This window comes from Prinia subflava, chromosome 3 (genome assembly GCF_021018805.1).
Source record: "Prinia subflava isolate CZ2003 ecotype Zambia chromosome 3, Cam_Psub_1.2, whole genome shotgun sequence".
Classification (NCBI taxonomy): domain Eukaryota; kingdom Metazoa; phylum Chordata; class Aves; order Passeriformes; family Cisticolidae; genus Prinia; species Prinia subflava.
Genome location: NC_086249.1, coordinates 55,095,061 through 55,122,568, shown reverse-complemented (window position 1 = coordinate 55,122,568; position 27,508 = coordinate 55,095,061). Strand labels below are relative to the sequence as shown.

Here is a 27,508-nt window from a genome sequence, read left to right as displayed (position 1 = left end):
CTATTTTTCTAAACTCTTCACTCCTTTTGCAAAATCTCCTTGAGTGCCTGGTTCTTTACTTATATTACTTTGTTCCTTCTCTTGAAGTATGTTATTTCATTCCTAGATGTCTATGGGCTCTTCTTGGAGAGCTTTCTCCTTACCTCCTAGGGCCTCTTTCATATTTGAAGGGGCATATTCCCTTCTTGCAGAGTAAACTTTTCCTCCTCACTGAGGGAATTTTTCTTCACAGAGAGCTTTTTTCCTCTACCTGAATGGCTTTGTCCTCTTGAAGGGCTTTAAGCTGGTCCTTGAAGGCCTTGTGTTTTCCTCATAAAGCTAAAACCTCATGGTTAAGAGCTTTTCCCTTCAATGCAAATGCTCATTCTTATCCTTTGATAGCCTTAATCTCTTTGCTGAGGAGTTTATTTTGTTGGCGAGCCTTTTGCTGTTTCTCAAGGTTCTTTGTTTCCTCTGAAGAGTTTTCCTATTCTTCTTTTGAAAGATTTTATTCTATTCCCAAAGGACTTTGTTCTTGTTCTGTCTGTGGACACTGATTCTCCTGATAGTAGGCTTTGTACTCAATATGAAAACTTTGTTCTTTTGCTGAAGATTTTGATTCTCTTTTTGAAAGACCAGATTATCCTTCTGGTTTGGTTAAATCGTGCCACAGGACAGGAGATGGCAAATGGGAGTGAGAGCAGCAGCAATAAATTGCTGATTTTCCCCAAAGGATATTTATCCTTTGAGACAGACACTTCCTCACTTAGCTGCACTGCTCAGGGCCTGTGCTATGGTCCAGGTGATTCCACCTTCCATAAGCAGTAGTCATGGAACAGAGAAGAGAGGTTACATGTCCATGAACAGGCAATAAGTAAATAAATAGAATAGTACTAAATCTAAAATAAAAATAATAGTAAATCAATACTGACATTTGACAAGCACTGTATATTTTTGCATGTGTTGGAGTATGTTCAGCAGATTAAATTTCACAAGGCTAACTTGATTATACTATTTCCTTTTAAAGTCCTTTTGGAGTCTAAAAACTTTGTCAATCTTTCTCATTATATAACTTGATTACAACTGAGGTAAGATGGCATGAAACACTTTTTATTGTTGTTTTTTTCCTTATTCTACCCTGCTCTAACAATGTTATGTTGTTTGGATTGGAATAAATGTACAGACTAAGTAGGATTTTTATAAGTTCAATTTCAACTTTAAGGACAATATTACAAAATCAAGCATGTTTTGGATATATGTCTGGCGTTTGCTCAGAAACACTAAACAATTAGCTAACGTGCCACTCAATCATATAATTTATACATACAGCTAAACACATACACATATTCCAGCTGTTCAGAGAAATTACTTTATATCTGTGGAGTACCCAGCAGAAAAATTATGATAAATTAAGGAAATCATACAGTAGTTACCGTTGTGTTATCCTTGAATCAGTTTGCCATCTGGCAGCTTAAGGCAGACCTGTCAGGGAGCCTATCCTCATTGATGTCACTTCAAAAGGCAGAGCAGCAGTGACACAGCATTAAGTGGCAGTGGTGATCAAAAAAGTTGTGTCCATCAGAAGTAAATCATGTGGGTTTGTGCTGCTAGGGGTCTCTAGCAGTCAGTCTTTATTTCCATCAATATTTTTAATACTTCTCCATCCATTTTGTTCATTGAAAACATTATTTTCCATCTGCCTAAATTTTTTTGCCATTGTTATTGATGTCTGCCATGAAATATTTCCTTACATAGACTCTGAAAGTGAGTTTTGCTCCTAGCTACCTTGGCACAAATTTGGGGTGACTGTATTTGGAATCATTGCTAAATTATAAGAAATTCCATAGATGAAAACATGTATGGTTTCTATATTATTCAAATTAGACTAGGATTAGTATTCATAATTCCAAATATTTGAGTATATTTAGCCAATGGACATGAAAAGAAAGAATTAAATAATAAAAGAGCATGATGGTAGGGTTCCTGAAATCTTCATTGCCTCCTAGGCAACAATATTTTTTTCCAAATCAAACAAGATCCATGTATTTTATGACAATCATTTTGCTTTGTTTGAAAAGAGGATGAATTACTTCAGACACATCTTAGATTACACTGGTAACTTCTCTACTCCTTATGAATTTTGGGGGTCAGAGGAATATTGTATTCCAACTAAAATGTAAACTTGTTTGCAATATTTGTTATCTGATCAAACTGACTGATATGTGGGGTTTTTTTTAATCATGCACTCTGTGCTCAGGATATTAAAAAAAGTCCAGCGAGCTTACAATGAGATTTGGCAATTCTGTTTAAATCACTACACACATCACATCATCTCTTTGTACTGTCTCTCAGCTCTGTTCTGTATGTTAATTAGCTAGGGGACTGAAATATGGCATGTAAAATGTTCAGTAATCCCAGGAGATGAATATATACAATTCCCACTGAAAACTTTACAGGATAATCAGCCCTCTGAATCCTTTTCTCCAGGATATTTGATTCCCCTGCCTGCTCACGCAAATTAAATAGGCAATGCAGATAAGTAATACTGAAACCTATAATATCAAACGAGATCAGTATCTTAGGTTCATATATCTTCTTCAGTCTTTTTACCTCACTTTTAACTCCTCAAGAACGATTTAAATCTTATTTCTTTCATGTTTATCACCAAGATATGTCTGAATATTATAGTTCCATTATTTCTTTTCAGCTTCTTTAGAAAGGTCATAGTGATTAAAAAAAGATAGTTCCCTTAAATTGGTAGCTCTTTTGGTTGTTTCCACGTTAAAATTTAAAGTTATACCAGTTATTTTGACATGTGGGCCCCTTCATTTTACAATTTAGGAATATAAGTAGTAGGAAAAAGCTGTCAGTTTGAACAAGTGATCAAGACTAAGGCTATATTTCCTTCTCAGTCTACACAGTAAAAGAAAGGACAATCTAAGGCTTGAAAAGGAGGGAATTTTATGAATGCACTCCAGAGCTGGACTAAAACAATGCTGCTAAATTATTATAACAATAATTATTTACTTCACTAGAAACTAATGTAAACTTCTCCTAACTCAGCTTCATTATGTTTTCTTGAGTCCTGTCACTGATCACAACAGTGAAGAGACTGGTACCTGCCCCTGCGCCTCCCATCATGAAGATGTTGAAGACTGTGATGAAGTCTCCCCTCAGTCTCCTCCAGGCTGAACAAGCCAAATGACCTCATCCACTTGTCATAAGGCTTCCTCTCTAGACTCTTCACTACCCTCATGGCCCTCCTCTGGATGCTCTCTAATAGAACAATGTCTTTCTTATATTGTGGCACCCAAAGCTGCATGCAATATTCAAGGTGAGACCACCCCAGTGCAGAGGAGAGCAGAGCAGAGCAGGACAACCCCTCCCTTGCCCAGCTGGGAAAGCTGTGCCTGATCACCCCAGGACAAGGTTAATCCTCCTGGCTCCAGGGCACTGCTGATTCATAGTCAACTTTCCATCAACCAGTACCCCTGGTCCCTTTCTGCAGTGCTGCCCTCCAGCCTTTCATTCCCCAGTCTATTCACACAAACTGTGTTGCTCCATCAAAGGTGAGGAATCCCACACCTTGCCCTTGTGGAACTTCATACGGTTGCTATTTGCCTGCCTCTCTGATTTGTCGAGGTTTCTCTGCAGGGCCTCTCTGCCCTTGAGGGAGTTGATCACACTGCTGTTTGGTTATCAAAGTACATGTAAAATATAGACAATGCAAATAGAGAGTTTTAAGATAACTAAAGTGGAAATTAAAAGCTGTTTTTATAATATTTCAAATACTGCACCTTACTATTGTAAGTAATTTTTGTAGTGAGCTCTGTGATTGAAGGCAGTGAGAGTATATCATTGCAATGCATACTGCTGAGGATTATTTCAATGTGGCAATGTGTGTAAAACCCAATATAATAGTGAAAATGGTGGCTTAGGCAAACTGTGATTTCAGTTTACCAGTTCTTTCTAATTGTTCTGATCAGAAAGTAAAAAATGCACTTTTAAAATAAAGGATTAGTCAAGAAATTTTACATTACAATGAAATGCAACAATCCAGGTTTTTTTTTTATGATGCCCATTCTGAGTGGCTGTACAGCAAAACAGCACACACATAGCATTAGTGAAAAATACAGAAAAAGGATTTGAGTTCTTGCTGTAAGCTACACAAAAACTGAACTATAAACCACTCTTACTTAAAATCTTTCTGAATGCTCCCACTGTCCACATTTAGCTGTACTGCTCAGTGGAAATGAGTAGCAGAGCAGATATTTTCCTAACTTTCCAAGTGACACTAGCTAACAATTTGATTAAACTCTAACCTCAAAATAGCTAAGCTTACAAAAGTGCCAAGTACATGCAAAGAAAAACAGCACAGTTAAAAAAATAGGGTTATGAAATCAAAATCACACCCATTTTACAGCTTCTATTACATATGCCAGTTGCTGCTAGATAAACCTAGAAACTCAGACTGGAAACTAAAAACCTAACTGCCATACTTGGCCCATCTGGCACTTTTACCATTCTGACAATTTAATGCTGATGTAGCTTCTTTTTTAGGTCATTCAAACTCACAATTTTCTCTCCCGAATGGATGTGAAATTTATGTTGTTGCTTCCAGGAGACTGAAAACCTGGACCAAGACAGATCTTTGCTCTACCTGCCGGAGATTAACAGAATACCACAGAGAGCAAAAGCTGATGGTGCCGTACATCTGTGCATTCAACATTCGGTGGCACTAAGCCACTAGTCTCTTTTCTGCATGACCAACTGACTAATTACTTTACTTGGCCTTTCTGAGTCCCTTCAATTAATGCAATGTGCAGTTGCACACAGTAATGGAGTCACCCATACAAAACAGAATCTGGGCCAGAATTAGGCTCGAAGTCCCAGAAGCACCTGTTACAAACACAGAATGTCCAGATGGCGTGGTCTTTGTGGGAAAGTGTCAAGAATTGACTTATCTGTCTTTCTTACTTTTGGTTTAAGGTCATAAACGTGATTCTTTTCAGGCAGAAAGCCAATCATATTTAAGAAAAAAAACAACAACAAAACAAACCAAACAAGGAAAACCAAACCAAACAGGAGGAGGGAAGGAGGGAAGGAGGGAAGGAGGGAAGGAGGGAAGGAGGGAAGGAGGGAAGGAAGGAAGGAGGGAAGGAAGGAAGGAGGGAAGGAAGGAAGGAGGGAAGGAAGGAAGGAAGGAAGGAAGGAAGGAAGGAAGGAAGGAAGGAAGGAAGGAAGGAAGGAAGGAAGGAAGGAAGGAAGGAAGGAAGGAAGGAAGGAAGGAAGGAAGGAAGGAAGGAAGGAAGGAAGGAAGGAAGGAAGGAAGGAAGGAAGGAAGGAAGGAAGGAAGGAAGGAAGGAAGGAAGGAAGGAAGGAAGGAAGGAAGGAAGGAAGGAAGGAAGGAAGGAAGGAAGGAAGGAAGGAAGGAAGGAAGGAAGGAAGGAAGGAAGGAAGGAAGGAAGGAAGGAAGGAAGGAAGGAAGGAAGGAAGGAAGGAAGGAAGGAAGGAAGGATAAATGCAAAACCCACTCCATTTGTAAATCTTAATAACTCAGTCAACCTCATTGTTATCATATTCTGGGCAGGCAAATGGAATTAGCCTGTGATTACAATGCAGCCTTCAATATAATTAGATAGATTTATTTAAACACAGCTGCAAACCATAAAATTGTGAAATATTTAGTGACTATGAATTCCACAGTTTTAAAATTCAAACTTACATCTATCATCTATTTTTGTTTGATTTTGTTTAGAAACACTAGAAAATATTGCCCTTCTGTAACTCTCTCTTTTTTAAAGAATACCAGTTCTTTCTGTTTATAATAGTGAAGATTGTTCCTGAATGGTAATGCACTTTGTAACAGTGTGCTGCTTCATTCATGAGTGTCTTTTCTCCATTGCCAATAATCACCAAATTGGCATTCCATGCCTTCTGAGCTGCATGATATAGAAAAAGAAATATAGAATTTTATGTCAGATCCCAAAAGCAGTTAGGATATCTCGAGAAATAAACAGGAACAATGGCAGTCATGGCTTCCTAATGAGATTATTTTAGTGGAACAAATAATGGACAATATTAACAGCAGTATAAGTAATAACCACATTCCTTCCTTCCTTCCTTCCTTCCTTCCTTCCTTCCTTCCTTCCTTCCTTCCTTCCTTCCTTCCTTCCTTCCTTCCTTCCTTCCTTCCTTCCTTCCTTCCTTCCTTCCTTCCTTCCTTCCTTCCTTCCTTCCTTCCTTCCTTCCTTCCTTCCTTCCTTCCTTCCTTCCTTCCTTCCTTCCTTCCTTCCTTCCTTCCTTCCTTCCTTCCTTCCTTCCTTCCTTCCTTCCTTCCTTCCTTCCTTCCTTCCTTCCTTCCTTCCTTCCTTCCTTCCTTCCTTCCTTCCTTCCTTCCTTCCTTCCTTCCTTCCTTCCTTCCTTCCTCTCTCCCTCCCTCCCTCCCTCCCTCCCTTCCCCCCTCTCTCCCTTCCCTCTGTTATCTTTCTGCCTCTATATCCTACTCAGTGTGAGGGTAGTAAAAGAAAGAAAGACAAAGAATGAACTGGGAAAGGGAGAGAGGAAGCTATTTCAGTAGAAGGAAAAATTGAAAAAAAACATATTTTCTGTCCACAAATTATTTCACTTGTTTCAAATATTTGTTATTCTACTTAATGTCTGTAAACTTTAAAAGCTTAAAGTAGTAACTGGTGTATCCCTGCATGTTCATTTAACACAGAAAAAGAAATCACAATTAGCTTTCTGAGTTCCTAACTTGAATTTTAACAAGAGTAGTAATGAATTCATATCAGTCGTATGGGAAGCATGCCTATTTTTATTATTCATAAGTGCTGAAATAATATTGGCTGCTATAAATATGTAGGAGACATCCAGTATTTTTAATCATAAATTACAGTAACTAACAGCTACCAGCAATAATTATGGATTTTTTTGTATTTGATGCATTTTTCCTTAGACTTTTGAGAAACTTTAATATATACTGAAGAAAAATTCTGTATTTTCAATGGCTCAAGAGACATATGCTACTTGAAATAAATCTAAATTAATTGATTCACATGATGCTTTAAAATGTGAATAATACATATTTTACTGTATTTTTGGAGCACTCTTTTTACAGAACCAATATTTGAATTTTAAAATGTGAAAACACCGTGGGAGTGGCATGAAGAAAGAATTATCCTAAGGACAGAAAATGCACTATTTGTTCCTCGTTGTAAAAAGTGATGGGAATGCTAAGATGTTATTTTTGTAAAACAAATAGAAATACAACATAGGGCAATATTGTTAACATTTCAGAAAGGCTGAGTCATGCCTCATTATGCTTCATCCTCACTTTATTCATGTAGAAAACAGATGAAATACTGCATACTTTAAGTTCTAAGAAAGAACAGTGGATACACTGAGGAAGGACTGCAGCTGAGGGCACTTACATGGACATTTTATTTTAAAAGCATATCTGTGCATTCACCTGGTTGTAACTGAACAGCCAGATATGGAGCAGAGCTCAACTTCAAAACCACATATGTAAGTAAGAGGGCATTATAAGAGAAAAACACTGGGCCAGATCCAACAACCTGGCAGAGTGAGGATGCTGCAGCTCTGTGGTCCCAGGTGCAACCTGAAGCAAAGCTGAGCATATACAACCAGGCACATTCATACAGATCACACATGTTCACCACATATATCATGGAAGCATAGAATGGTTTGGGTTGGAAGGGAGATTGTAGATCACCTAGTTCCAATTCCTCCGCCATGGGCAGGGACAACCTTTCACTAGGCCAGGGGTAAGCTCAAAGCCCCATCCTACCTGGACTTGAACACTTCCAGGGATGGAGAATCCACAACTTCTCTGGACAACCTGTTCTGGTGCCTCACTACTCTCACAGCAAAGAATTTCCTTCTAATATCTAGTCTAAACCTAATCTAATTTAGTTTTAATCTATTCTCCTGTGGCTCCTCTAAATAATCCATCTCTGTCTTTGTTCTAGGCACCCTTCAGGTACTGGGAGGCTGTGATTAGGTCACACCCACATTCTTTTTTCCAGGGTGAAAATTTATAAATACATATTTATGTAAATGTACTGAACAGCAAACTATTGACACATGATTGGGCTTTTTTACCCCTTAAGAATTTATTTATCCATCCTTGTTTCTCCTCAAATCACATAAATCCACGTTTCCCTCCTTTCATTTTTTCTTCAAAACATCCCATATTAAGTCAATGGCACTGCTGAAACATTCACCACTCAACCACCACGTGGCCCTGTTACCACCTGTTGCTGAAGGTGAGTAACTGAGGTTCTTGTCAATAATAGATCCTATGGGGTGGATTAGAGTGAAATTACACTGCATTACCGGTGTTTATATATGTATATGTATAGCAGGTGTATTTTAGAAAAATTTGCTTGCATTGGAAAGGTGACATGTAACTGTTTTGGTTATTATCTATATAAAAGTATAAAGACATCACTTAAGAAAGTATATAAGGAAAAGAAAGAAAGAAAGAAGGAGAAAAAAAGGATAAGAGTAGGTAGCAAAGATATCACCACCTACCGATCCAGTGAAAAGGCTTGATTGTTGCAATTTCTATGTCCATTGGTAACACTCTTGATCCATCAGGAATGGACAGAGTTCAATGGTTTAATGTTCAAGTGGGTATGTCCAGGTACCTCCCATGGGGAGGAAGTTTTATACTATTTCAACACTGTGGATCTTGTGGAGTCCTTTGGTAGAAGGCCCCAGAAATTAGCCTGGGACCACTTCAGGGATCTTTGATGGTTTATGATCCCTTCTAAGACCTGATAGCTGCCTCTCACCTCAGCATAGTTGAGCAGTTATGTTCCAACAGAAGGGATAAAATCCCTCAAGCCTATGTATGAATTTCCCAGTATCTTCCCAGGGGGAGGTTCTGTGACTGAGACAGCTGTGAGAGAGGACACTAGCATGATAAAGGGCACTATCCCACCTTGGCTGAAAAACAGCTTCTTGCTAAACAAAGGTTGTTTTGTGCTGGTCATCAGTAATGAGGCCAGAGTATTATTTGGGCTCCCCGTTGCCGTTATTGTCTTTCTGTGCTCTGTTGTGGTTGTGGAGGTAACCTCTTACCACATTAATTAGTATGTATATCTGCTAGTACACAGACAGCCTGCTCAGTAGTCTGTTTGTAGAGACCAGCTTTCTCCATTGAAAAATGTGAACTGACTGAGAGCAACTGTGACTAATCACAACTATAAAAAAAAAAAAAAAGTATTTTAAAGCCACTGCTTCTACTGGACAGGTGTGACACTAGTGGAAGTGCTGTGCCAACTTCTTTGCCATCACCCATGCAATTGTTTTAGAGCAAGGAATATTGCAAGAATTTAGCTGTACTTTAACATGAATAATTATGCAAAAAGAATCTACTTCTCTTCCTAAATAAAACAGATAATATATGATTTTTTTTTAGTTTTTAACTGCAAACTATATATATAAAATATAAACATATTTATATTTATATATGTTGTTTTTCTCTATATATACTGTAATAGACACATGCAATATTATATATGTATGATGAAAAATTGCAAAATAGGTGAGGGTTTTTTGTTTGTTTCCATCTCACACAGTGTAAAATTTATCCCACGTAAATTCTGATGTCTAACAGCTAAATATTTAAATCCAAGTAAGCCTTGACAGACTTTCTTCATAGCCATGCCAGAGAGACACACCTCCAGGGTGAGATATATCTGTTAACATAGCATCTAAGAGAAGTAAAATTAATCAGTACTATCATCTAGATGGGCTTACTTTTGTTCATTAGTTCAAGCTGACTAGCAAAGCTTAGATATTTGTATTTTAGGTAAATAAGTAGTTTGAATCCAGCATCATGTAACAGAGATAGAAAGCAGCTGTCAGAGAACATCTCCACATCCATCTCAAATGTGGAATTTTATTACATCCTTTCCATAAGGCAAAATGTAATAAATGATCCAGAAATTAAGTGTTGATAGCATTGTATATTTCCTTTGAAAATTACTTTGTGAAATTCACAGTCATGGGCACACAGGTAATTTAAAAGAATAGGACCTAATTTCCTGGAACATACCAAATCAGTATCTGACAGAGAAAAGACATTCTTACAGTATCTTCCTAACTTGATTTGACATAAATATGAAGGAAGAATTAACATCCCAAAGCATGTCATGCCTCCACTCCTGCCTGTTCAATCAGAGACAGACTGAAGCTGTAGCTCTCCTCATCATTCTTAATATCAGTAAAAGATCCTTTCCTCAAAGAGACACCTGAAATCAAAGTCCTCATTTAATTATACTTGCTTTAAACCCCCCCATAATCTTTCTAGGAATCATTAACAGTTTGCTATACTCAGACCACTTCATCTGTGTCTGCCTCTCTGAGTAAACTCTATGACAGAACCTGAAGTCAGATAAATACCCTACATTTGGATTAGTTGCACAGAATCCCTTCACAAAACAATGGGCACTTAAAAGATGTAATCCATCTTGTAATAAACGCCAATCGCTTGTTTTTGAAATTTATGAAAGTTTAATAAAAATAAAATGGTTATAAAAAAATAGTAATACAAATATAATAATAATAAAGGTTAAACAATTTAGAGTTACGACAATTAATGAGACAATACCAGTCAAAGAATTACAGCCCGGGCTGGGTACCTCTTCCTGGACCATAGTGAGCCAGGAAAAGAACCCTGTTAAAAGAGAATTTACCCCTTAAGAGGAGTCACCTCATGATTATGCATATTTTATTTAAAACAAGGAATTCGCCTGGTGCTTGTCAAAAACTTTCTGTTAATCCCCAGGCGCCTTTGAGTCTACGTCAGGCTTGGAAAATTTCGTTTCTGTTGATAAGGAGAGCCATAAATTCTTCTCCACCGGAAAATTTAGGGGTCTCTGTAATTGTTATCTCTGTGCGAAGAATTTCTTGATTATCTTCTCCTTTTCTTGAGCTAAAAAAAATATATCACACACATAGTTTCTATTTTAACCACTAAAGCTTGATTTTAATTACACTACTACATTTACTATATTATTGAAATATTAATACAGCATAACTTTCCAACCCAGCATAAAACATAATAAATATCTGTGTAGAGCCATATCATATGCATTTTTCACAATCTTGTCTGAAATTTGGCATCTCAAACGGTACCAATTGTTCCTCATTGTGGGAGACTGGAGGAGAGGTTGACTGGCTCAAAACAGCTAGTTGGGAAGTGGTGGGGAACAGGGCAAGCTCAGCCATAGGTGTGACAGTGCTCTGCTCCCCCTGGCACCCTTGAGCCTTCTGCACTGCCCTGTGAAGGGTGTGAGCACTGGAAAAGTCATCCCTGACCACCACTGTGATGGGGGTGCAAGGGCCAGCTGGGAACATCCTGGCTCTGTGTAAAATGCAGGCATGAGACTCGGGTGCTGAAATCAGCATAAGCTCTCCTGGAGGAGGGCCCCAACAGACCAGAACAGATAAAAGGACAGTGACATTTGCTGCGAGGCATACTTCACTACCCCTGGGTAGTGAAACCAGCTGAGACAATGCTGAATCCTAGAGTGGTGATTGTCTTTCTCTTTCTCTTTCTCTTTCTCTTTCTCTTTCTCTTTCTCTTTCTCTTTCTCTTTCTCTTTCCTCTTTCTCTTTCTCTTTCTCTTTCTCTTTCTCTTTCTCTTTCTCTTTTCTCTTTCTCTTTCTCTTTCTCTTTCTCTTTCTCTTTCTCTTCTGTCTCTATCTCTTTCTCTTCTTCTCGTATCTTCTCCTTGAAAGATATTGTTAGCCAGACCAAAAACTTCCTGTCAATGCCTTGTTAAGTGCCTTTTTGTGTCTGGATAAGTTAAAGATTGCTAATTTAAAATCTGCCACATACCATATTCAGTTGGAATGTTCTAAAGTTTGCAAGAAAAGGTTCTTGTTGAACCTCCTGAGAATTTTGTTCTTTTTCCTGGGTACCACCCAGAGTAAATCCAAGTATATTTCCCTAAACTGATGAGTGAACTGTGGCATGACACTTGTTTTTTGTTCTTTGAATACAGAAATGTATAGTGAGTTGCTCACTTGTAGGTATGTGCTCACAATCTTTTCCCAAATGTTCTGAATATTCTCGTCTACTTGGTATAAAATCACTATAACTCTTTCTTTTTGCTGAAATCATTATTTCACAAAATATTTCTTCAGATGACAGTTGTGGGACCAAGAAAATATAGGCTTGATTGTCTACATAAAACCAAAATTAGATGCTGTGTACAGGTGGGCTTTTTACTAAAAAGTATTAGAAGGAAGTTTTAAATTTTGTGGAATATAAGAGAAACTCCTGGCAGGTAATTCAAGGTCTCTTTACTTGCTGGATTTGCAAAGGCGATTCCAAGCTTTGAACTCTTATGTTTTACACTGGATTGATCTTAAAAAAAACAACTCGTGTACCTAAACCCAGGATAATTACATTCAAATCAATCTCTACTACTTATGCATTGCTTTTATCTCCATACTCCATTATGCCAGGGTTTGTTATTGCTCCCATCTAAAAGAAAACACAAAGGGGCATGATTTAGCTTCAGAAAAACCAATGAAATCTGCTGCCTTTCTACATACAATTAATTTGTCTGCAAATTCTGCCTTTATTCATGTATATATTTTTCCCATATCAAACTTTTTTAAGTAAGGAAAGTTTAGCCCATAAAATAGTCCTTTCATACATATTTCAGTTAAAATTATGGGGGAAAGCAGTATCAAATCTTGTTTTTATGACAAAGTGACACGCTCAGTAGATAAGGGAAAGGCTGTGGATGTTGTCCATCTCATGTATGGCATGTGACATTGTCTCTCACAGCATTGTCCTGGAGAAGCTGTCTGCACATGGCTTGGAGGGGTGTGCTTTTTACTTGGCACAACACCGGCTGGATGGCTGGGCCCACCAGAGAGTGGCTGGTGGCTGGTCACTAGTGGTGTTCCCCAGGGCTCAGTACTAGTGACAGTGCTAACATCTTTATCAAAGATTAGACATGGGGATTTAAATGCATCCTCGGTAAGTTCAAAGATGACACCAAAGTTTAGGTGGGAGTGTTGATTTGCTGGAGGTGGGGGGAAGGCTTTAAGAGATCTTGACAAACTGAGACAATGGGCTAAGGATCTAATTTCAGAATGGGCTTAACTCTTACAGGAGTTGAGGCTGCTCACAGTTATCTGGTATTGAAATGACAAGCACAGAAATTTAGTATTTGAGTATCTAAGATATTTCTGTACTCATGAATTAAACAGTGGCAGGGAATCTTCTCAGGCTGAAATTTGACCATCTAGAACAGCTATGCTCTTAAAAGGGCCTTTAGTAGGGGTTTTGATCATGGGCAAAATTCAGAACCAGACATGGGCTATGGAACTACTTCATCATTGGTTGTTTTGTAAATTTAGAGTTTAAGACCATCAGCATAAGCTGTTCTATTCCAGTTTGTCTTGGTGCAAGCTTAGTTTTCTAGCACACATGCAACCCAGACAGTTCCCCTGTTAATTTGAGGGCAGGTATTTAACATATTCTTTGTGGTTTATTTTAGTTTCAAAATCATCAAGATAGACTTTGTGTATCCCAATAATAGCATCAAAATCTTTCCTGTATTTTAGAGGAATTCAAAGTGAATGATCCAGGTTTATAAATTCCCTTCAGTGCCCAAGCCTTTCTGTGAATAGGAGTCATAGCTAGAGCAAAAGCTTAGATTTTTTCTGTTATGTTACAATATGTTATTACTAGGAATAGTATAATAGTCTAGTGAATAATTATTTCCTTTACTCTTTCAGATAGAAATTCTACTGTTAGAGGTTTTACTCATGATTTACTGAATGAGAACCAGGTGTTAATTTTTACCTTTTTCCTGGTTTAAGTTAGAGCAAATATTGCACCTCCAGAAGGCTATCAATATCCTTATCCATCTAAGATAGCTAGAAAATACCTTGGCAAACTTCTATTATTTTATTTATGCGCTTGTTGTCGCTGCAGATTTTTCAGTCAAATTCGGTCTTCAAAGGCATTATTCTAATTCTCTTGGGAAAACTAGTGTTTTAAAAAGGAGATACCAAATTGACAGCATTAGTAACTGGGGCAGAATAGTCTTCATCTGACTACCAAGATTGAATGACAACATTATCTAGATGACACAAAAGGCTTGAATCAAAAAACCCATATAACCTGCTCAGTATAGTTCAGAACATAGAAAATAGTTTTTTAGCAATAAATTCTTTACCTCCTCTAACAAAGGGAGTATATGGTAATGCATACTGAGTCTTGCTGAGATCTTGAAGCATGTGCAATTTTTTGAGAAATATGTAGCTTGGAAAACAGGAACACAATTCCAGGAGAAATGCTGTTTTTACATAATTCATCAGATCTCTTTATTTTTTCTTCTCCCAGTGGCTTAGATGTGTGTGACCTTAATAACTTCAGCGATATCACCTCTAAATTACAGTGCAATGAGGTAAGTCATGCCATCAACAGTACATTCTGCCTGTCTGAAAGGTTTAGCCTTACAGGCTTTAGCGCTGCAATCAAAACAGCTTTCTAAAGAGAGATTTTTTTTTCCTATGAGGTCCTTGAAGACAAGAAAACAAACACTCTGCTTGCAGATAACTTATGGACCTAGTACTATACTGCAGCATGCTTGTCTTCTGATTCTGTTTGTGCACACAATACAGAGAGCTATCCTAGCAGTGTCACTAATTGCATGGATAGAAAATCTTACCTTGAGGGAGATCTTAGGGAGTAACAGCGCCTTACATCTCTTACCTGCGTGATTCTTACTGAAAGTGAAGGAAGGTGTGTATTTCTAGTGCCTGAACATGGTGGCATCTTAGATATTACATATTATCATATGGCTGATACCTGCCAGCCACAGATTTCCCAATTCTCCTGAAGGTCCTGTGTCATCTATGCCAGCCCCATGTGTGTGTTGCATGCCTTTTAGTAATTTAAATGGTGTTACATGACATAGGACTACATGACACTACCCAAATTGCTCCCTTGATTTGCCATTGAATTAATCTTGAGTTGCAGACATGGAATCAACACAAAGGTACAAAACCTAAGGGAAGAAGAGCATTCAAGCAGAGACAGGTAATATTCTGAAGTTCCACAAGCTCCTTTTGGTTCATAAAAGCCTGCCAAAGTTTGAATATGTTAAAAAACGTTATCTCAGCCCTGTAAGGCAGAAGAGCAGGTTGAAAATCTCAGTGGCAGTCTCCTCTAAAATGTCTTAACATATCAAACTTACCTGACTGCTAGCAGCGCAGTTGTATTTATTTATTTATTTGCTGAAAATGCTGTACTGACAGACTCACTTTCCTCTTTCTGCTCTTATCAGAAGCAGAAACAACAAATGCCTTTATCTTCCTCTATTCTTATTTAGTCTCCTCAAAAGACCAGAATGTGTCTTTTATCAACTGTTTCCTTTACATCATGTTCTCCCTTCTTTGGCTTCTGATTTTTTGTTTGACCTATTGGATTCTTTACTAGTAGTCCTTGTCAGCTATCACTCCTTTTAGCAGCTAAATTTGTTTTGTAGTACTGTCCTCATTATGTCAATTGTCTCCTGCTCAATTCCTTAAAAATGAGTGATGTAAGCACAGGATTTTGCCTGCTAATCACCCTGCACAAGGGAGTGCTGCTTAAATTGGTAATACAATGGAAGAGACACATATGTACAAAGCAATGGATCTCATACTCTGGATCTATACAGCTACAAGTGAAGTAGTGTAAAGTAATATGAATCTGCTTTTCTCTTCAAACTGTTACTACACTCAACTCCACCAACTTAGCATTTAATAACTTCTTAAGAAGGAAAATGTATTAAACGTCAATGCATGTGCAGTAAAAAGAAATGCTTTTTTTTAATTTTCTTTTTTTAAAAATCTGCTATAAGGATATAGCAGCAAAATATATAAGGGTCAATTTGTCTCTGGGCAATGATCTTAAAGGAAATAGTAGTACAACTTGATAAAATCTGCTAAGCCATCAGGATCTGGCTTGACTTCATTTGCTGTCTGTACTGGCCATGGATCCTGGTCTGCTGGTGCCCCCACTCTCAAGCACAGCTCATGTGTCTGCAATGACAACTGAGATACAGACAGACATTTGGAGAACTTATGAACATCTGAACACAACTGATGCAAGCCTAAATGTTTAATAATCATTTTTTATGAAGAATTTGGGATCAGTTTTTCGTAATAATCATGGGTGTGCTACACGAATTGCAAAATCCAATTATTACAGAAATTAAACAGAATAATTAGGACTTTTTTTTTTGTATTTTGGTATTGAATTTGGAATAAATTAAATCTAGAAGAATGCCAAGTTATGAATATAATTTCAAGTTATAAAAGATGCAGTTTCTGGTAGTTTCTGATAAAAATAATATTTTTCAAAAATAGTTTCTTCCTACTCATAACTGCTGTGTAGTAGCACAAAGGTATAATATTGTGTAGCTCTGTGAATGCAGTGAATTCATCATTTATAGATAGATCTGCACAACAAAACTCTTCTGTTCAAGTGATAGATATTTATTCAGCTGCATTTTTCTTCATTGTACAAAGGACAGAAATTTCAAATTATATACATTGCATGCATGTATAAGCTTAGAAAATCTTTATATTCCTCCTGTAAAATAGTTTTGAATGTCAGTGTATTGAAAAACAGAGTCATTAATGGACAAGAAATCATTTGCATCCAGAATTTTAAAGTATTCATCTCTAATATTTAGAACAGACATAAAATCTCTTTTTGCTGAAGTAAGAATGCTTCATAATATAGCTTCCATTTAAGCAAGAAATGTAAATATCTGTTACTACAGATTACATAATACATCTATTTTTGCTCTTTCTGAATGAATAAGACATGACTTTTACTCAGGATTTTTGACAAGTACTCATTTTTCTTTTGTGCAAATTTTAATTCTTCAACATACTATTTTTGAGCACTGAGAAAAATTAAGAAATAAAATTTTCTGAAAGCCAAAATATTTATAAAGTATTTTACATTGAGAACTCTTTATTCGTAAATAGAAAATCCCAACAATCTAAAGATCTTAAGCAAAATGGGTTTTTTTAAATTTTGTTTTCATAGCTTGCATTCCAGATATTTATTTACTTCTTCCAAAAATCAGTGTTAAAACTAGGTGGATCACAAAAATAAACTCTAATATAACTATCCAGTCTCTGAAATGCCAGCCTGCCATACATATCCTAAAGAGTTTGGACAGATTTTCCTCATGTGGGAATGCCATAGAGATCCTTATGTCTCTGGATATCAGAACAGTTTGTATACAAGCAAGAAATGAAGCACTTATTTACCATGTAAGGTAGACATTTACCATGTAAGGTAAACATTACCACACAGGAGACTTAAGTCAAGAAAAGTGTGTATGTGAAATGCAAAAATCAAATAATGATTTGATGTACTATGGCATTTCTTTTCTAGCTATCAACTTTTCTTGAATCTGCCACATCTGGCTTCTTGACTAATAGAGGTGTAATTATGTACAAAATATCAGTAAGTTAGGAGATAAAAATGCAATCTCAGCCAACAGGAAAAAAAAATCCAGAAGACAAGTAGATTTCAAATGCACGTTTTTCTGGATGTTCTTATATACAAGGAAGTCACCAAAAATGTCATCAATACAGTCCAAAATACACAGAAGATTAAGGCTTACAGCTCAGGGAGACGAAGATGATGACCAAATGGACTACCAGGATACCTCAGAATATCTTATGTAGAGCTAAATAACTACAAATAGGTAAAAAACCCCCAATGTTCACCATATCAATATGTGCCAGTGGTTCTTTATGTTACTAAATGGAATCACCTTCAAAAGATCAAATGGAGAAACACTTTGATGAGCTACAGAAAAAGAAAAATGCCAAATATTTGCAACTCCATCAAGTTTAGAACACTCTATTTTAAATGTGATCTAAATAAATATAAGCAGAGGTTTTCTACATAATCAAGAAAATTGTGGGTTAAACAAGAAGATGTCACCAAGAGTTTCCTACTCAAAAATTACTACAATTTCCCACCCATATGAACCTGAGTACATGCTTCCCCTGTACACAAACCTTTCTTTAGTAACTTACACTCCACATTGCCTAAATATTAACATCCAGTACCATTCAGGGTGCTCTGCAGCTAACCAGACACACAGGCATGGAACTGGGGGAAAAGAAGAAGGACCCTGGAGAGATCCTGGCCTTACTGCTGCAACTGCAGCTACAGTTGTATGGAGTGTGGCAGTTGAAAGGGGAGGCCACCAGCTGTTCAGGTGAAAGGCTTCTTCTGGGGATGCTAACTGTGGTGTCACAGCATTCAAGTAAAGAGCAGATGTCTAGCAGTGTTTCAAAAGACAGAAGTGTCCTACATGACCTCCAGAAGCTTTTCCAACTTAATTTGTGTTTAAAAAAAATCCAAAGGAAATGTTACATTTATATATAAATCAATAAAAAATCTGTATCTATATTTAAGACATGTATTTTTAATAAAAATCACATTAAACACATGAAAACAGAAACCTTTACAGTGCACTTTCTAAAACTCAAATGAGGCCTTGCTAAACAAAAAGACTTGCAATATTTTAAACAGTATTAATTTAATTAATTAAGAGGAGTGAGGGAAGTAGTGATTTGAGGTGGTGCAGTCACCCCATAAAAAGCTTCCCTACTTAATAAGTTTATTCAATCTACATAAGAAGTAGATATAAACCTTTAAATATCACAATTACTATGTTTATTCAGTCCATGTATCTGTGACTTCAAAAGGGTGTAAGGAAATTGAAAACTAGAATTTGAAGGTCGAATTATTCCACAGAATAACTCCATTGATGCCAGCAGAATTATTATGAGTGTACATTTGCTTTCCTGTCATAAGTGGCATAAGGAAAAGAGAGAAACAGTTTTACAGAGCTTCTAAATTAGCTCCATCTCATCTCTCACATCTATTCTGTCCCAAATTAATTCACCCTGTCTTCCTTTTCTGCAAATAGCAAGAAATGAAAAACAGCCCAAACTACAACCACGCTTCTTGAAACACATTTATCACTGGCAATTTTGAATGGAACATTTCCTACCTAAACAGGTAGTTGATTAATTTGTTCATGTTTAAACAAGAACTCTAGAGGCAGAACCAAAAAGCATCTTTGTTTTTCAGAATACAGAACCTGGAACAGATACAGTCCTGCTCTAACTGGAAAGTAAATAGACATGCAGCCCCATCTGTGTGACACGGCATCGGCATCAGTGCCATAAGGGCCATGGAGGAGAGAAAGAGGGGTGAAGAACTCTCAGTTGCTGTTTTCTCTTGCATTGCCTACAGGATCTGAGGATCTGTGTTCAAATTAAATTAAAATATTTAAATAGTATAATTTGAAGCAGAGATTACTATTATTGGTATTGATAAAAGGCAATCTTGGGAAATGGTGAATTTCCACTGAAGATCAACTCTGGGAAGCCAATGTCTAGTCTACCAGCTCTGTGAATATTATGTGGTGATTAGGCATTGACCATGGCAAAATAAAGGGCTTGGTGCATTCCTCTTGCTAAGATGGTTTGTCTTAATACCTGCACAAAAAAGACACGTTTTAAAAATGCTTTCTCCAGGTTGCTCAGTGCTTTTGAACTAAAACTTTTGTTGTCAAGATGAGCCCAAACTGCTCCAATGATGATACCATTTTTTTTCCCTAATGATCTGAATTTTTTTTTTCACTGACTCTCATGGCTTTTCATATGTGTTCTCACAGATGCAAAATATCTATTCAGGAAAAAAAGTGGATTCATTTTTTAGTTGTTTTGTTGTGAATTTATTTATTTTTTAATCTATGGACCAATTGTTCAAATCTATCTAAGAATATGCATTTTGGAAGATTGCCATAATATTACTGATGAAAATATACACATAAAAGATATTTAGTAAAATTTCCCCTGATACTGTTTTTTTCTTAACTTTGAAGAAAATTACTGCCATATAAGAACTGAAAAGAAAGAAATCATAAATACAAATACACAAAATCAAATAAAACCTGAGTGTTTAGTAATTTTCTCAGAGAAAATCAGTGCCATAAGAAGCGAGCAGTTATTTAAAAATAAATCTGTGAAGCATGATTCCAGACAAGGCCAAATTGTGTATGCAATTATTTTGTATGTGCAATAGGACTAGTTTTAAAGCTTCATTGGCAATTGTCTGTTTAATTAGGCTTGCAGTGCTGCACATCCAAATACCCTGTGTTTAACTCTCACTTGCACTAATAGTTGAAATTGCTCCTGAGGTAGTATTTCCATGTATTTACATTCATGCAATTGCACATTAGTGTGGCTCAAAATGCATGCTTTAAATGGACATAGCCACAAGACAGTACTCAGTCAAGAGGACAAAATAATCAGCTTGCTTGCTGTTAAGGAAGTGTAAAATTAATCCAGGAGATGTCTGCCACAGTCACAGAGATTTTTTTAATTATTTCAATTGGAAAACTTTGGAGTTTTAAAAAACATTTTTTTTATTGTGGAGTTTTGATTATTGTTGAGTTTTGATTGAGCATTCAATATATTTATCCTGGAATAATTGAAATCAAGATGCCTCACATGTTGTTCCTTCACATATTTCACATTCAATTCTCTACCTGTTTTGAGACCTGATTGGAATATGTCCTGTACCATTTCCATGAGAAAAACAATGGTGAGGAATCATATAAACAATGAGTGCTGAATACAACGCATGAAGGAAAGCATAGAAAAAGACAAGAAATTCAACATGTATTGCTTTTCACAATTCATAAACAGAAAAAAAAAAGGAATTTGCAAGTTACTGATAGAAAATATAGGTTTTCAATCAACAGCCTTTGAGCTTTTTTAAAAAAAATCTAAATAGCAAAAATGTGTCCTGAAAAAGATATTTGAAAAAAAACCCCACCATAATTTGTCTATTTTCTCACATTAAATTCATCTGCTGAAACCAACTGCATTTTAAACAGACTTGCAGTATCATTTTGGTCTAATAAATTCCAGTTGAAGGAAAATAAATTTAAGTGAAGATAATTTTTATACTTTGAAAATATCACTTCCATTTAATTTGAAGGCAATGAAGAAATCAATAAGAGTGAAGACATGATCAACTCAGATCTCATTTCACACTGCTTATTTTCTGTGTGTTCTGTATTATTATAGCCACAGGAAGCTCACAGGAAGTATTCATATATGTGACCTATATTAACTACTAAGAAATGCCAGTTACTTAGTAAGAAAAAGAAGGAAGACTTCTGAAAAGTTTCTAACTTTGTGAATTCTTCCCAAGACATCAACTGGTTACAGTAAAAGATTTATTTCTCCAACATAAACTCCTGCACTTGGGAAGTAAAATTATGTGTTTAAATTGTGGAGCTGAAAACCACTTAAAACTCCTAGTGCTGAAATTTCAGAATTTAGTTGAGTTGGCTTCTAATTATTATGCACTTCTTATGTGACAGTACTAAAAACATTAAAGTAGAAGCAAACTCTCCATCTGTGAAGACAGTCTGTATGAAAAAGATTTCTTGTTTGGTTATAGCTGATACCAGTTCTGTGATTTTCTGCATTTGGAAAACTTAAATTTAATGACTGCCATTAAGCATAAATGCTGCAGTAGTTAATCCCATGCTCAAATTGTAAATATACCTAGCAGTTGTGGATACTGAATGAGTAATATTCTTCTACGTAGTCTCTCAGACTGTATCTATTAAAAGTATTTTTGGTAGAGGGCAAATGTGTCCATCTGTATTTTATCAGTTAAATCAATAGGTATGCATTTTATCAATGTTATAAACACTGTTTATACATACACACACAGACACTTCTCACTAGGTGAAATAGAGCTCAATAAAGGAACTGGAAGAGTTACCTTAAATTTTACAAGTAGTCTTTTGACAGGCCCATTTTTTAATTTATACATTGAATGAAAATCAAGACTAATTTAGGTTGTAATTATTCAGTACAATGTCTGAAATAGATATTAACTTTCACAAAAGCTTTATTTTTAGTAGCCTCTGTTTAATCTGTTAACAAAAGCAGCAGACACACTTTGTACTGTTCTATCTAGTAGAAGCTGATACCAGAAATACTATAGATACTATGGAGTTTTATTAGAAGTAATGTAATAAGCAGAGAGACTGTAGATTAAAGGACATTTCTCTGCTTCTAGTCACTTTTCTCTTAATGTCTACTTGGTGCAGAGATATAAAACCCCCCTAAACTTAAGACTTCTAACGATAAAAATCTACCAGTGGAAAATAAAATTGTAGTTGTTTGGATACTCTGTGTGATGTGAAGATGGGGTATTTATTTTACCTGTGGATGTGTTTCAGTTGTAACTCAGTAGAAGTTTCTTAGGGCTTCTTGTTTTCAGTATTTCTTGCAAGCTTTTCTTAGAGGGAGATAATTATAACAGTAAATCCTGGTTTAGGTATCAAAGTGTAAATATACTTAACTACATATCATCCTACTTAAAGAATGTGGTCCTCACTGTCAGTACTAAACACACTAATTATGATTATTTTTAGATTTGGTGCAAGTTAGTTTCCCTTAAATCTATAAAATGCGTTGCACTTCTTGTGGTGGGATTTTTTTTCCTAATTCCATAAAAGAAAAATAAAATACCAGCAGGGTTTTTTTCCTGGGTTTTAGGGTTTTTTTAATAGCACAAGGGAAATCTAGTCACACATATTTTCTTTTTCTCAGTTTGAGATGCATCCTAAAGGAAGTTTTTATCTTTCTTCTGGAGAATATGTCATTTTTTTCTGAATTTCAAAAGTCATAATGAGATTGGTGTTCAATGAAAAAACATTTTATAAAGCCTCTCACTTACAATAATATTTTTACTCTCTTCAGTAGTGTCCCTGCTGAATAAATCATATTTCTAAGCTGATTTTACTGGTTACTAATGCTTATAAAATGAAAGTACTGATGGATAACAGTGTTATTCAGTATTCCCACGATTATTTCAGGAAATTTTTTGGCTAGACAAGAATCATACAACACAGGAAATAGACACAACATTCCTTTGCAAGGGACATATTAAACATTATTATTATATCTGAGACAGTCACATTGTTATCTTGAGCTTTATTTTACTATTTTTCTCTTTTATAGTTTTAAGGAAAAAGTTGATATTATTATCATCTGACCTCTTTTCTAAAAACGTCAATTATATCACAGTTCTAGAAGTATTTCCATTAAAATAATGTCTGTAACCTGTTAGGTGATATCAAAACATGTTAGAAAAAAAACCCTTAATTTTAAATATTTCTGTTCTTGGCCACTTTCAATTATTTGGTTAGTTAGTTGAAAAGTATGGCAAAATAGAGCACTCACTATATGTAAGAATGCAAAGAGATATCTTTGTAGAATGTAGACCCCTAATTTTACTGAACAGTCTGTTTAGTTCTGATATTGCATTAGAAATATCAGAGTCCTTTGTACCTTTGACTTTCCAGTTTAGTAATTCTTTTCTTTCTATAGTCAACCCACATGAAAATACATAAAAGAAATGAAAAGAGTGCAGTATTCCCTTTCTTTTAATAACTCAGAAGTAGTTGTCACTGACTTATGTGCTCCATATTTCTGTTTTCATCCCTTGAAATACAATGGCCAAATTCCATTTCAGCAGAGATGAATTTTGCATTTTTCTATATCACGAAGTTTGTGGCCTCAACAAAGCACCAGCTTAACATGGTAGTAGAAGTAGGTTTAGACATGCACCTTGTAGGGAGGTCATTCTTATTCTTTGAAGCTCAGTGTTTACTCCTACAAAAGCTTTACTTATACTGTTTTAGCCAGAAAAAGAGACAATATTTCAAGTGCTTGCTTGGCAGGAGTCATTGCAACAGTCTGTAAGAAGGTAGTTAATACTGGCTTGCAAATTGAATACTGTCAGCATCAAAACACACTGATTAAGGAACCAAAAATAAAACCCATAGAATCAATACTGACAATTTTCACTGAGTTCATAGAATAGTAGCAGTATAATCTGCAATGAATATCCAAAACCTGTCTCCATGGAAACATTAGTTATGATAAAGTACCTGAAATTAATTATGTAACATTTCAGGTTAAGTACTCCTGTAATTTAAAACTGTTCAATTTTCAGGCAAGATAGGCACAGTTTAAAGGACTGCCTTAACACACAGTTCCTCCTAAATATGGCCTAAGGGAACACTTCATAATTTCACTTTTACAGTAACAACAGTTATGCCATCAACTACTAGTATTAGTTATGTGTGTATATTAGAAAAACAAATAAAATCTGGTTTTACATAGAATTGTACATATTATTTATATCACCCTTCAAATACCAAAGATGGGGTTCATTTGACATGAAAACTACTGTTCCAGGAAGACAAAAATCTCCTTTAGCTGATGTACCAAGTCTACCCTCTCATGCCAATGGCCAAGATGCTTCAGCAACTGCTCCATTGCACCATGTCCCTTAAGACTGCAGGAAATAACTGTTCTCTCTTAGAACCTCTGATACCACATGGTCCTGAATACTGTCCTGGAAAACTACCTGGTTTTAGTGGATCCATAAGGATAAGAATAGCTTAGGCAGGAGAATGATCTGTGTCTTTAACAAGCAAACAATGAAGGATACTTGTTATAGGCTGCTTGAAGTTCTCTCACGAATTTAGAGCAGCACCATGACCTGTGGAGCAGCAGCATCTGGTTCATGGAACAAAAGAAAGGTGGTTTCCTTTTGGTACAGCCAGAAACCCTGCTACTTGGCAAGACAGTCCATCTTGAAAACTGAATTACCCAGATATGGGCACAGCTGTATTATTCATCCTTCATCACAACTTCCCAGATTCAGACAGGTCAGAAAGGTAATAGTTCGTTTTGAGGCAAATTTAAAATGCTGATGATAGTTACCTAGTGACAACAGAAATACCCCTTGTCTTGTGATTTTACTTGTTTGAATTTGGGGACGGACTGCTAGCACGGCAATTTTTGGGGCAGGTTATTGTATTTAAATGGTTTATTTGTTGGTTTCTTGTTTTGAGGCTTATTTTAGAGCAGTCCTACTATATTATTCTTCTCCCTATCCCATACACTCTCATATCTATTTTGGGTTTTTTTTCCTACTCATGGTGACATACACTGCATCATCTGCTAGTATGAAAATTGGAACAAATAGCCTTTGATGGCAGAGCCACAGCATAAGTGAAAGTTTTGTGTAATCTTTTAGACTATTCTTCACATTTTACATTTCTGTCATGACAGCTTCATTTAAACCTCATGCAATCTTAGGGGAAAATGGAAATAGGTTATCTTTATTTTTAAATTATGTGACAGGACTAAAATCAAGGAAATGCCTTTGTGACTGCAAAATCATATTTTCAAGAAAACTTTTTTTATTACAGCAATATCAGCTATATGTAAAAAGTTTGAGATGTCATTTCAATTAGATAAATGAAAAATTAAATATAAGACGTTCCCTAGCTGTCAGTATTTACTTGAAATTCAAGCTTTCTGTGCAACCTGTCTGTATGTTCAACTTTCTATTACAAAATGTACATAATGCTTACAGTATTTTTTATTACCTTGAATGAACAAAGATACATAAGTTATAGCATTATACCAGTGGGAATGCTAGAAAATATGAGAAGAAGATTAATCCTAACACACTCTCCATATTAATGAATTTCATGGTGTATGTTGGAATATATAACATGTCATGCTTGGGGTCAGATACAAAGAACATAATTTCTTACCAGCAGGTTTCCAAGGGAAAAAAATAGTGTAGGTTGGTTTGATCTAATTTAAGTTTCATAGTGCACTTGGAAATTAGTCTAAATTCAATGTGGAATATTGCCGACAAATTAAAATCTGGGATTTAAATAAGTTTGTGGCTATTCAGTATGAGATATTGCATCTGTGATATTTCATTAGTAAGTGGAAATAATGTAAAATCTAGTAAGGACAGTTATATCTTCTGCATTATGAATCAGATATCTGCTTACGTAGCAGAATTTCAGCTTAATAGATAAGTCTTGTTTCAAGTTGTTTATATGTAGTAACATTTATAGGGGAATGTATTTATAGAAAAGCAGCAAACTCATCAGAAAACAGTGTGGTTTGTACTATATTAACTGCAAATAATTTTTTCTTCCCCTCTGAAATTAAAGAGAAATTCCCACCCCAATCTCTTAGTGCTTGGATAGGACATTTTGTCACTGTTTAAGATCTGAAATTATAAGTGAGAAAGAATGAAAAAAATCATGTATTTTGAAGGAAAAATCCTACTCTAACATAAATAACAATAAATTCTGATTAGATACTATTACAGGAAAGAGAAAACATCATATTCTTTCAACAGGTAGTAATCCATTCAATGTTTCCTCCAACCTAAATACTCCAAAGCTGCCACTGAAATTCTATTTTAAAACTGGTTGCCCCCCCCAATGAAGGCAATTGCTTTATTCCACATTTACTTTCTTGCAAGAAAAAATGTTACAAACTTCACAGGCAAGGTAGTAATTTGGCCCTGATATGATACAATGTCAAACAGAAACATGCAATTGTAAAATAGAACAGCTGCATTCCAAATAATGCACTTTGTCTTACTCTACCTTGACAAACTGGGACAAGCAAATGTGCAATCAGCAGGTGTAAGATTACAGTTCATATTAAAAGATATGAACAAGGTATGAGCAAACTGTTTCAAATAAGATAACACATAGATTCTGGTTGAAAACTTAATTGACTTGACTAGAATGTCATTGGACTGTTGTATTGAGATTTGCTTTTCTGGAACAGAAATTTGCTGAATTTGAGAAGGCTTTCTAGGTCTGCACTCAGATGAGAGGTCAGCTTTCTATATGTATTGTTGAGGTGCTGCCAGTGGAATCCCTTCTCCTCTCAAAGGCACACTTACATGGTCTTCCACACCTTTACAAGGGACATCATTGCTAGCCTGGGAAAGGCAGACGGACAGTCCCATTGGTGTGTGCTGCTCAGGTGCTGAAGTTACCAGTCTCAGGCAGCACGATGTCCCTGCATACCCCATGACATTCCCCTCCGTGGACATGCCTCCAGTTTCAGGTTACTTTTTTCCTAGGCCTTTCCTTCTCCATCTGAGAAGCCTATTAAGAGGCACAATGTGTGACTGGCCTCCTGACTGATTGTCTCCTTATCAACTGGAGGTGTCAAGATGTGCCATTTCTGCATAACCTAGGTGTTTACAAATCCTGAAGTAAATGCTATCTGAAAACTCAAAAGTTTATCCCAGTATTTTTAATGTGACCAAACCCACGTGAACTAATTGTCTACAGAAATTATGTCAGTGGTAACTCAGAGGACCTTCCTCCCCTGATACATAAAATACTAAAACCTTCAGTGAAAATGACTGAAATTCTGCTTACAAATGTTGATAATTTATTCCCCCACCTCTTTGTTTCTTCCTAAAAATTCAGCTCGTGCCTTTCATGCTAATTGAAAATTTTAATTTTAAATGGCTTATGCTTAACAAAGTTGTATATGA

The 27,508-nt window shown here is 36.1% G+C and overlaps 1 pseudogene; it reads right to left on the bottom strand.

The window, feature by feature from the left end:
• LOC134548540 (uncharacterized) lies at nucleotides 1-27,055 on the bottom strand (annotated as a pseudogene).
• Between the last annotated feature and the right edge of the window lie 453 nt (nucleotides 27,056-27,508).